Here is a 13,532-nt window from a genome sequence, read left to right on the forward strand (position 1 = left end):
CTCCTGTATTTGGTGTACCAGAAGAGATTTGGCAAATGTTTCTAGAGAACACTCTGCTATTGCCTGTATTAGAATATTTCCACCCATGATCATACAACCTTACACTTCATCTCCTAGATTAAAAGGTTAAGCAGTTCCTCTGTAATGTGCTGTGAGTCCTGAGTCTATCACTGACCAGATATGTGAGCCCTCTTCAGTTTCTAGTCACTTCCCTAGGAGTCCGTGAGCATCTTCAATACTTTTCTTTCCTATTCAAAATACCACTCCCCTCATCTTTCCATCTCCTTTTCTCTCTCCCTTTCCCCTCTTGATAACCTCTCTTCCCTTTGTAGGTTCCTTCTCACATACATACCATTGTTTCTTCTCTCTCTCACCTTTCACCTTCTCCCTATCTTTCTCCCATCTTTTTTTCTCTTTCTTCCTACACCCTCTCCTCTCCTCCACTCTGATCTTTCACAGCAAGCTTCCCTTGGTGTTGCTTGCCATGGGAACCCTCCTACCTTGCTTATAGCAGCTATTATTTGTCTCTGCTTCCACTGAAACTTGAGCCCTGAGGCACTGGAGGCCTGGACTTTATAAAAGACTTTCTGGCAGCCAGGCTTTGGCTGCTGCCCAGCACCAGCTGACACCCACTAATCCCTCACAGACAAGGCTAATCTTGGATTCTACAGGGCCTAGGAGGTTTTATAAAGCAGCCAGAACATCAGCTCTGTGAGAACCAAAGCCACATGGGCAAGTGGATGCCTGAGTTAGTTTCTGCAACGCTGGGAATATGTCCCTTTAAATACTTTTAGGGAAGCAGACTGTGAGGACAGACAGATGTAGGAGAAGGTAAATTCTTACTTCTCAGCCCAGTGTAAAAGCTTCCACACACTCTAGGTGAGGGGAATAAACTGGCCAGGCTATGTTCAACTCAGTTTTTCCAGATTCCAGTTATTTACAGACCTACATGATATTGAATAATATTTCATCCTGCTTTTCCTCACACCTAAGCTTTGAAATCAGGAAAGTAAAAGAAAGAAGGAAAGAAAGAAAGAAAAAAAACAAAGAAAGAAAAGAAGGAGAGGGGAAGGGAGGGAGGAAGGGAGGGAGAGGGTAGAAAAGAAGGAAAGGCAAGGAAGCAAAAGAAAGGAAGAATGGAAAAACAAAGGCCAAAGAGTTCTTGTGACATTTCCCTTAGCCAGACTTTGGTTTTGAAAATAATGTGATATGTTTTTGCAGCCAACCATTCTAGTCAGTATGTACTGAATCTATGCATACCAACTTCAGTGAGAACAGAAACAGCAAATGCTTAAAAAATAATTCTGTTCTGAGTAGGCTTCCTACTTATTCTATTTTGTTAATTTAATTCTTATAATGTCTCTCCTATTTTATGGAAGAAGAAACAGGAGGACAGAGAGGTTCCCAGTTAAAGAATGAACTGGTGTCTGACAAAACTGTATGGTCCCAGCCAAGTTCTTGCCACACATTAATGGAACCATAATTGACTTGAGGAAAATGCAGGAAGACACATAATTAAATGCAACTACAGATATTTAGACATGCATTGTTAAGTAATAGCCCCAGTCATTAGGAACTGAGTCAGGCTGTACAGGGCAACGGCCTTAAAGTATGTTTTAGCTTCAGTCTGACTGTTTCCCTCCACCTGCAGAAACAGTATGCCCAGGTATTGAAAACAAATCACTCTGTTTCCAGCCAAACCATAAAACAACAACAACAACAAAAAGCAAAGTTGAATTTGCTGGTAACTACCCATGTCTGTGTATGTATATACACCCATTCCCCAGCCCCTCTAAGCCCATTCAACCTTCTTTCTCTGTAAAGGCTAAGGTCCCTCCATGTTCTAATGAAGTCTCAGTTTGTTGAGATCAAGTCTCTCTGCCTTTCTGACTGTTTCCTTGTATATCAAAACCTAGGACCCTTTTAGGGTCCCTGAAGCACAAAGCCCTCCCCCCTGCCCCTTCTCCTAGTCATTCCTCTGAAAGCACAGACATCCTCTAAGCTCACTACACAGGTTAAACAACCACCAGTTTGACCTGAGACCCTTGGGCTTTGGGTCTCTGCCAAAAGGTCGTTTCCTTGGACGGAACTTCTGTTCTTGGAATTTTAGGTAGTCTATGTAAGCCCAGCATGACCCGAGTCCTCTCTTCGCTCTGCTGAGACCCCTCCATCCTCCTTCCTCTTCCTTTAACTCTTCCTTTCAGACTCTCTCATTTCCAAGCTGAAAGGCCTTCCACCATTTGACCACTGCCATCCACATATGCAAATCCTGCAGGACAAGATAATGGTCCATCTGGGTCAGCCTCAGAGATGCTCTGACTAGACCCCAAAAGTCCAGGGACCTTTGCATAGCTTCTTGAGAACACAAAGTCATAGAGGTTTACGAAGCTCCCATGTTCGTAAGCTCTCCCAGCCAGCATGGGACGCCACACTTGGGCTCATTTTCTTCTTTCCCCAAACCCAGGTCTGCTCAGTCATCACTTCACTGGTCCGTCATGTAAATATTTTTTTTTTAAATCTGACCACAGTTCTAATAATGGGGATCCCTGATCCTGATTTTGAAACTTTGAATTTTGACGTTTTACAGACCTAAAAAGCTTTCTCAAAGTAAATAGCAAAGGATCTGAGACCAGCACCCCTCTCCTCCACAATTCTCAAATTCCACCTTATCCCCCTCCCCGACACCCTGGGCTCATCTTCTTATCCGTGCCTCTCAGCTCCAGTTTACACATGGAACTTAAAACAACTCAAAAAAAAAAAAATCTGAAGATGCAGTCTATACAGGTCCTAATGCCTGCTGTTTCTACCAGCTCTCCAAGCCTGGTTTCCCTAACTTTGGAGAGCTAGCTCTTTTAGTTCTCGGGACTTTATTATTATTATTATTATTATTATCAAAATTTATTCAATCATTTTACATCCCCACTGCAGTTTCTCTTCCCTCCTCTCCTCCCACTCCCTCTCCCTAGCTCCCCAATCCACTCCTCTGTTTCTGTTTAGAAAGGGGCAGGCCTCCTGTGGGTGTCAACAAAGCATAGCCTATCAAGTTGAGGTAGGATTAAGCTCCTTCCCTCCTATTTAGGCTCAGTAAGGCAAAGCAATGTAAGTAACAGGTTTCCAAAAACCAGTCAAAGCAATGGGGACTGGCCACTGCTAGGAGTCCCACAAGTAGACTAAACTATACAACTGTCACACATACGTATAGAGCCTAGTCTCCTTGGCTGTTGGTTCAGTATCAGTGAGCTCCTATGAGCCCAGGTTAGTTGTCTCTGTGGGTTCTCCTATGATAATCTTGACACCTTTGGCTCATAGAATCCCTCTTCCCTCTCCAGCAGGATTTCAGGAGCTCCCCTGATGCTTGGCTGTGGATCTCTACATCTGCTTCCACCAGTTACTGACTCACTGCTCTCCATTGATAATTGGATTAGTCACCAATCTAATTCCACCAGTTACTGACTTACTGCTCTCCATTGATAATTGGATTAGTCACAGGAGATGGCCAGTTTTGGTTACTCATCCAGTCTTGCTAAGAGTCTTAGCTGAGACTTCTTTACCTATGCCTTTGGTGTGCTTTTGTTTCTGAGCCGCCAAGCTTGAATACTCTTGTTTTTATTCTTACTTTCCAGTTAGCCGTTTGGCTGTCCCCATGTGTATATATATACACATATATATGTATGTATCTTATTTTTTAATTATGAAACATAACAGTAGCAATAGCAAATAAAACATCATTTCTTCTAAGAAAAAACTTAAGGGGAGATATTAGATAATATTTTGGACCTTTATTCAGTATATATAATAGGCTTTGTGTTGCTGTTTTTGTATAGATGGACCTCCTCCCCATTTTTAGGATTTAACCTATAAGCCTGGCGAACCTTGAGGCTCCATGTAATTAAGGCCTGATTACATGGAACCAGCTGGGAGGAATGACTGACTGCTCAGTGAAGGGCCAATGACCTTGTTTTTATCCTGCTTATCTGAAGGAATATTAACACTTAACAAGTCCAGCTATAATTGTTTAAAGCCAGCACAGTTGGAGTTCTGAAGGTGGCGGTTGTTTAACTTAGAAGGTATCGTGCAACATCCCCTTCATTGAGTGACAGGAAGGCTGAATCGAAATCACAAGTGTAGAGTGTGCAACCAATGAATATTGCTGTGCATGTACTGTAGAACCATTAGGTCATGCTAGTTTCCAGGTAAACTTTATGAAATACATGAGACAGCAGAGATGTTTGCATCTTAATTATTATTAAATTTATGTTTGCATCATCTAACAGAATTTGCCTGAGGAAGCCTTGATAAAACTACAATATCAGAGTTATCATTGATTTTGGACAGAGAGTCCCTTTTATCTTGTTTGTGTCTAAGCCTCCTGTTAGTTGTTTTTTGCTATTAACATCTTTATACCATGAGAAAAGATAAGCAATAGTCGTTTTTGTGGAAATAGTTTACTTCTTAGCTGTTTTTAAGTACACAGATACCTTCTATACTATGAAGCTAAAAAATAGAAACTGCTATTAGAAACAGTTTACCTGCTAACGTTTTTAAAGTATATTATGTCGTGGGGGTGTATATATATATATATATATATATATGTATGTATGTATCTTATTTTTAATATATATATTGGGTATCTAGCTCCCTAAATACTCCCCTCACCTTCCATTTTCTGGTGAACATAAAACCTACAACCCATAGACAGGTAGTCTCAACTTGTATCAACATACTGTGGCTCTTTCTCTTCCGGTCGCAGGCGCTTCGGGAGCTGTCGATTACCGTCCAGCCATGGCCAAGTCCAAGAACCACACCACACACAACCAGTCCCGGAAATGGCACAGAAACGGCATCAAGAAACCCCGGTCACAAAGATAGGAATCTCTCAAGGGGGTTGACCCCAAGTTCCTGAGGAACATGCGCTTTGCCAAGAAGCACAACAAGAAAGGCCTGAAGAAGATACAGGCAAATAATGCAAAGGCCATGAGTGCACTGCATGTGCGGAGGCCATCAAGACCCTAGTGAAGCCCCAGGTGGTGAAGCCCAAGGTGCCAAAGGGCCCCACCCGCAAACTCACCCATCTGGCTTTAATTGCTCACCTCAAGCTTGGGAAGTGGATTAGAAGCTACATGGCCAGGGGTCGTAGGCTCCAAAAAACAAAGCCCAAGGTTCAAGCCAAGGCAGAGGCCTCAGTTGCAGCTCAGGCTCCCAAAGGTGCCCAGGCCCCTGTGAAGGCCCCATAAAAAAGGTCACAGTCTGCCAATGTGAAGACAGATGGACTGGTGTGAACACCTACACAGTATTTGCAGATGTTCAGGACCTTATGCTGTTTTTACAAATAAACTTGAGGCAAGTTCTGTTAAAGAACAACAACAACAACAACAACAAAAACATACTGTGTATGAATTCCCAAGGTTATAATGGTCTATTTCTGTTAACAAAATCTGACTTAAGGATGTATGTCTAAGCACTTATGTCTCTGTTAACTCTGTTAACTTTAAGTATATTTTTTAACAACTGAGTCATATAAAACCTGGTATTTTGTAAAAGTACACTATAAAGGAATAGATATGTATGTATGTATGTATGTATGTTTAATGAGGTTCCCAGTCTCTCTATAAACTGTATTTATGATTTAAAGTATATTTTCCTATTAAAAAAGTTTCAATTCAAAACTATAATTTTTAAGAATCTGGTTTATCAAGTAAAATTGTTGTAAAATCTTATTCATAAAAAAGCTACTTACTGTAAGCTGTTAAATATAACTAAAAGATACAAATTAGTGGTCAGCCAGCTTATAAATGATTGCATTCTTTAATGTGCTCAGAACTTGTTTGTAAAAATGCTAAGTACAAATGTGACTCAAATACAGACAAGTTTCAAGAAAGAGACCAATTTATATTTATCACTAAAGAGTGGATGTATATGTTGTCAAAATTAAGCATAAAGCAAGTAACTCCAAACAAGTTTAAAATAACCTTTAAATTAAACTTGTTCAAAGTAAAATAATATTCAAAATCAGGTATTTTTTAGTAGTTATAAAAAAACAAAGTTTGCCTGGCAATCTTGTCTCCTTCCAATATCCAGGAGTATAACTATACATTTTTAGGTGGCTATAATAAATTTAATTTTTCAAAGTGTCCATGTATCCAGGTATTAAGAACCTGTGTAAACTGTGTGTAGGTATTTCTACACTTTGGTATCAATTATTTTATCTTTTTTTGTTTACTGAGAATGCAGCTCATTGGGACTTTTTGCGGTGATGCTCATCTGTATTATTTCTCTTGTCATAATTATTTACTATGGAAGTACATTGCTTTGTTTTCATAACCCAAAGACATGTTCATAGCTACCTTCTTCTCTTGTAAATGACTAGCTTCCTGAAACAACTTGTTTAATATAAATCTGAATGAGATGGTTTATTTGAGACATGTTCCTTACTCATTTCAGTGTTGCTGAATGTGTCATATGTAGTAATGTCTATAAAATAAGTCAAGTCTTTGAACCACATACACATTGTAATGAATGAGAAATGTTGACAGGATTGTTAAAATAGCATTTCCTTGAATCACAAATGACAGGCATTAGTTATAAATGGAGATTATGTTAGATTAAGTGAGGAGATCCAATTTGTATATAATCATCCATATAATATTTAATTTGCATTGTAGTGTGGTGTGTAAGTGTGGGGAAAGCTGAATGAATTCTACTTATTTCTTAGACAATATAGTATTCAAAGAAAAAATAAGTAATTCAGGATCCAGTTCTCTGTGATTTTGTGTCTCCTTGTGTTACTTTACACTGACATTTTTTCCTTCCCAGGAATAAATTACATTTGTTTCTATAAAAAAAAAGTAAAATAGGCTAAATTTACAGTACACTTGTATGGCAAGATGTGCCCAGGTCGAAGCAGTACCCTTCCTCTTTGATGAGACACAGCCCCACCAGAATAAAATGCATGCTACCCTCATTATAGGACAAAGATATATGGTAATATAAGACCTATCCAAAATCTGCTGCTCCCATCTCTGGCTTGTAAGACTGACCAGCCCTGGCTGTATAGGCCAGACCAGAAAAACCTCCTCCTATTGAATAATTCAATAAAGAAGAATTATTCCTCATGTCTCACATAACAAGAAGAAGGATTCTTTTGCTTAGTACAGGATCTTCAAGTGTGTATCCACATCCCAAATGTCTCCAATGAAAGAGAGGCAGAAAACAATTGCTGTGTCTTCAGTGTCTGCAGAACAGACATGAGTATACTGTGAACAGGGGAAACTTATACCTAAGCCTACCTACTACCTTACAGGAATGGGATCTACATGCTAGTTTGATCAGCCATGCCCTTTACCCTGGTCTTCAATTCTTCCTCTCAACAGAAGATAATTGCAGAGTCCATATCCTAACCACCCGTGTTTCCTGACTAAAATAACTTCCAGATACTCTGTCATCAAACTCAGTTTTGGAAAGTTATTTGGAATATCCAAGTGGTATATCTGAAAACTTTACTAGAGAATTTTTTTTTTTTAAAAAAAACAAATCTCAGTGGTACTCTGTTTCTCTTTTAAATTGCCAATTAAATGCTAAATTTAACTGGCTTCTTTTACAAAGCTTTTAGGTACTTGACCGTTATGTCAGGTCTGATATAACGAAAATACTCTGGTCCAACTAGTTGTATAGTTGTATTTAATATTACTAACAAAACCTGTTAACTTGATCTCTTAATTTTTGCTATGAGGTTGAATGGTTACTCCTTCCTGACTTTTGTTCTATATCTTGACTGTCCTTTGAATCTTATTGTGGCCCCTTGAGTGCACCTCTTCTGACTGCACTGGTCCTCTGAAGCCTCACAAGACTAGACTTAATGAGTGCTATCAGGGCATCTGTGCCTTCCTAGGGGAAGAATGCTGTTTCAATGCTAACCAATCTGGCCTAGTATGGAAGCATGCTAAATAATTATTTTCATACTTTTAAAATCAACATCAAAACCTCCAGAGAATGCTTTAAGGAATAAAGTCGAGTGATTACCGTATTAATAGTCGAAATCCGTGCACAGTTATCACAAAACAGAACGGAGAATCAGAACAGGTCACCAGCAGCTACTCTGCAGTGCCTCCTGCTTCCACGTTCCAAGAGACACAGGCACCCTGCTGACTCCGCCTCAACTCTTCCTCAGGGCACACTCCGAACAAAACAAAATTCCGCCCCCAGGACCCAAATGCTCCTTTCCATAGGTTAGCAGACTGGTGACAGAATTCTGGCAACAATGCTTTCCTGACTGTCACCTGAAATCGTTTTGATTGTACTAACTTTACTCTTTGGTCCCTACCTTTTCAGCTGAAGCCTCACCAACTTCCTCCAATAAAAATTACAGGCTTGCCGGGCGGTGGTGGCGCACGCCTTTAATCCCAGCACTCGGGAGGCAGAGGCAGGCGGATCTCTGTGAGTTCGAGACCAGCCTGGTCTACAAGAGCTAGTTCCAGGACAGGCTCCAAAACCACAGAGAAACCCTGTCTCGAAAAACCAAAAAAAAAAAAAAAAAAAAAAAAAAAAAATTACAGGCTTTCACCACTTAGAGGGTCACTGACTTATTCATTGCAGAAAACTACTAGGCTATATCTCACCCGGTAGGTACCTCAACATGCTCCTTCCACTCTTGAGACCATCACCCCACTCCAACTGGAAGAAGCCTCCCTCCTCCAAAATTACGACCCTTCTCCATTCTTCTTTTACCCTTCCAGAGTTGGGATATGTTAGGTAATAGCCTGAGTCATGAAGAATTGAGCTGGCTGTACAGGGCTATAGGCCCTGACCATAAAGACTTATTTAAGCCCAAACTGACTTTCTGTTCCACCTCTAGGAACAATATGATTGGGCGTGGAAAACAACCTACCCTGCTTTCCAGGCAAACCACAAAAAATAAAATATAAAAATAAAAAGCTGTAACTTCCTAATAGCTACACAAGTGTGTGTATGTGTCCATACCTGTCCCCCAGCCCCACAAGCCCACTCAACCTGCATCCCCAGAAAAGGTTGAGGTCCCTCTGTCTTCCGGTAAAGAAGTTTCAGCCTGTTCAGATAGAGTGTGTTGTCTGCCTTTCTTCCTCAGTTTCCTTATGTTCAGAAGGAGAGAATAGGCTTTAAAGTTACTAGGGACACAGGTAAGGAGAAGGGCATGATTAGGTAGTGAAAGTCTAAGATGGCCAGCTTCTTCCTCCCCTCCTGGCCTCAGACAAAAGCCTGGAAGATTTAAAACAAAAGTCTTCTGGGCATATTCTCTCTGATTGGCTGGCTGCTCATGAACTGGCTCAACAGATTCTAGGCCCAATCAGGATGAGTTATACCACCGTTGTGAGCCTATCAGTAGACCATCCTGTCTCATCAAACTGACCAACCCAAAATTAGAAGAGGAAAACTCTTTAGAGACATTAAACCCAGCCATAGAGAGGAGACTGGACTTTCGGCTTCCTAAGTCCCCCTCTACTTTACAGAGAGTCTTTCTCTCTAAGTGTCTAGTGCATGTGTGTGTTTCCTCACCCCCAATAAACACCTTTAAAAAAACCTGCTGTCTCTGTCTGTGGCGTTTGAGTTCTTTAATTGGCAGAGAAAACAAACCCAGTCATGACCCTAGATTGTATCGAGAATATTTTCAGAATGTTATATCCCAGCCTTGTTTTTATAAGAAGGGCTGATATCAGGAACAATGAGGCAGAGCTGCAGAGAGAACATCTAGATAGAATGAAAGCCAGGGCAAAGGCACTGTGGTATAAAGAAGCTTGAAATGGTTGAGAAATAACAATGCCCTGGGTAACTGGAGGAAAATGCAAGAAGCCACAGAATAGAAGGCAATCTTTTAGGACACATGGATAGTTGGGGTTTTATGCTGAGAAGAAGCAACAACCAGGAACATAAATAGAAGCATGGGAGATTATTTTATAAACCCACCAGAGTGTACCATTAAACCTCAGTTGCCAAACACCAAAAATCCTTATTTCCAAAGCTCCTGACAAGAAATTGGTCAGGCGAGAGCTCTGCTGTGCCCCTGAACGCTAAAAACAAATCCAACCTCCAGCAACCTCCAGCAATCCTCCCCTCTCTGCTCATCTATGTACTCTGCTCTGCTGTATATCAAGGAGCTATCATAGCCAAGACAAATACAGATTGAAAATAGCAATGGTGGGTGAGATGGCTCAGTAAGTAAAGGCATTGGCCACAAAAGCCTGCATGCCTGAGTTCAGTCCGTGGAACTTGTGCACACACACAATAATCATTTAAAAACCCATTAAAAAGAAACCATAGCTGTATGTAGTGGTGAGTGATAGTAATCCTAGCATTTGGGAAGTTGACCCATGAGGGTCTTAGATGCAATTCAGAGCTGCATAGCAAGACTCTGTCTCAAACTCTCACTTACCTCTTCGTTCCCCCCCCCCCCCCCCAGAGTCATCGGTCTCCTTGATTCATAGATTCTAGAAGAGGCTTAGAGTCTCACTTCAGTGAGCACCTTTCTTCAAAACTACCTCCCACAATCACGAAAAAAATTATTTTTCTTCTGGATAAAACTTGCTACTACATACACAGTCAGCCCTCATCTGGGTGAATCTAGGACAAGCTGTACCAGATAAATGCTGCCAATTCCTTTCTGGAAGGGCTAATATGAGCTTATCTCAGGAGCATGTACGCAATAACTTGTAACTGCTGCCTATGAAAACACTGAGGGGTTGTCCTGCCATTGACATCTCTTAGCAGAAATATGTGATATGTGGCACTTTCTGTCTAAATGCTCATTTAATAATAGAATGGTTCGTGTGTGTGTGTGTGTGTGTGTGTGTAGACAGTCAGAGTCCCAAGAAAACTAAAAACATATTCCAGGTTTCAACTCAAATTTTCTATGGCTCCAGGAAAGCTACTCAGTGTCTCTGCCTGAGTTTTCCTTTTTATAATTTATTACATGGCAGTATCTAATTTGGGAAATCATTGTCAGGACAAATAGAGTTGAGAAGGTTACAACAAACTCCAGTCCTGACCCAATTTATTTATAAAAATCAGTAAATTCGACCATGTGTGGTGGTTCATAGCTGTAATCCAAAAACTCAGAAGAAAGAGGGAGAAGGATCAGAAGCTTAAGGTCATCTTTCTGTGTTAGAGGACAGCCTGGGCTACATGACAGCATGCCTCAAAAATTAAAATAATGGCATAAAATAAAGTTGGGGTAAAATGCAAAAGAAGTACTATGAGACTGGCCATCCATTTTTAAGTACGTGGTACAGAGGCAGTAAAAATGCTTAGAGTGTTGCACAGCCCTCACCATTTGTTCCAGTACTTTCAATTTCCCCATACTGAAGCTCTGTCCATACCACACAGCAACTCCTGGGAATGATTAGGTGCCCTCTGGACTCAGCTCTGCAGCTCGGCACTGCCAAGTATGCTTGGACACTCCCTCTTTAGTCATTTCTTTCACCTCCAGGGCTAACTAAGATATGACGTTCTTTCTAACCAAAGCATGACTTTCTCTCTGTCGGCCTCTTCCTGGCACACGACAAGATTTTCAACTCTTTTCCTGTACAGTTGTTTTCCTTTCAAGCTCTGTAAAATTTCCCTTCAAGCTTCCATTGGAGTGTGTTTTAAACTTATTTTATTAATGGCTCTAAACCCAAAACTATGAACCTTAGTTTCCCCAGTAACGATTCCACTTCTTTTCTCTGTAGATCTGACCACACTACATCCTGCAGTCTTTCTGGCTCTTCACTGCGGATGCTGTCAGAGCCCACTCATGTCCCTCTGTGTGCCTTGATGGCTTTCCTTTCTAAAACTAAATAAGATAACTTTGTATGGATCCCCGAAACCATGTCTGCTCAGCCATCCACCAACTGGTGCTTAGTGGCTAGTGTAGAGTGAGGATGTACATCAGTTGGCAGAGTGCCTGCTTTGCATGGGAAAAATCCTGGGTTCTACCCCAAGAAGCACATAAGCTCTTCATGGTAGCACATGTCCATAATGCCAACACTTAACAGGAAGTTCAGAAATCATTCTTGATTAAACAGTGAATTTGAGGTCAGCCTGGGCTACATGAGGCTCTCTTATTTAGAATAAGAGAGAGGAGGAAGGAGAGATAAAAAACACTAAAACTATTTGAAAAAGTAATAGGGATTATTATTTTATGTTTACCTAAAGTTATATATAATTATATAATATATTATATATCTTATATATGCATATTATGCATAAATAATTTTATGTCACTTGGGAGGATAACGTTTCTCCCAAGAGGCACAGACTAACAAAACCCCCAGTACTAGGCATGTTACCTGTTGGTAAGAAGAGTCCAGGAAACCTCCAAAACACGCATGCCGACCTTACCCTTCTCTCAGAATTCAAAGGTACATGCCTATTGATGAAGATACCATACACTACAGACATAGAAATTCGATGACTCAAGCTTGAACTAACATGGTAGCCTCTCCATGAGAATGAGGATTCCTAGTACTGATAGGTGTATGCAACCTGCCAAGTGAGGAAAGCAGGCAGTAGTCCTGAATAGTGACGCTTATGAACCACAGCAATGATGAGCCCTGCAAGATACTCCTAATGGAGAAATAGTGGCACATATATTTTTGGCTAACTGACATCTGTATAACTGGACTTACAGCTCAGTCAATAGAAGGAAATTCATGCTGGTGAGGCCATGGAATCTAATAGAGAATACACTAATGCCATTTTCTTTTATTATTATTTTTTTTGTTCATGTAACATACCAATGACAGTTTAAACCCTTCCCTCTTCTCCTTCTGTTTTCTCCACTTACATCCTGTCCCTCCACCCCACTCATTCCTTCTTCTTTCAGAAAGGGGCAGACCTCTTATGGGAGTGAACAAAGCGGCATATCAGGTGGATGCAGGACCACCCCTGCATCAAGGTTGGGTGAGGCATCCCAGTATGGGGAATAGGTTCCCAAAAGTCAGCTTATGTACCAGGGATAGGTCTGGCTCAGTGGTTAAGAGACCTCATTGCTATTCCAGAGGATTCCAGTTCAATTCCCAGTAACTACATGGTGACTCACAACCATCAGTGAGTCCAGAGGATTCAATATCCTCTTCTAGCCTACACAAGCACCAAACTTGCATGTGTTGCACCAACACCCATAATAAATGAATGAATGAATGAATAAATAAATAAATAAATAAATGAATGATGCCATTTTCTTAACAAGTATAATTTCTAACCACATTGTTAATGCTGGTTCTTCTACTAACATGTAAGTGTAGCAAGTGTAGCTGTCATCCTTCATCAAGCAACTTCTTTTTGAAGTAAATGGAGACCGCTAGAGATATTCTCAATTGGTCAATACAGAGAGCAACTGGATATGGGCTGGAAAGCCCCAATTAATAGATTTAATAGATCTACAATACAACTCTTACTTGGAAGGCTCAGAGAACATCGGGAAAGTTGGCATAGAAAGATCATAAGACCCAGAGAATCAGAATGTCTGCAGTTATATTGTACTTTCTGTATATGACCTGGAAGCTGCCTCTGTGTATTTTCAA

The sequence above is a fragment of the Microtus oregoni genome, unplaced genomic scaffold (assembly GCF_018167655.1).
Source record: "Microtus oregoni isolate MIOR12 unplaced genomic scaffold, Mior012 000008F_ref0000371, whole genome shotgun sequence".
In the NCBI taxonomy this organism is placed as follows: domain Eukaryota; kingdom Metazoa; phylum Chordata; class Mammalia; order Rodentia; family Cricetidae; genus Microtus; species Microtus oregoni.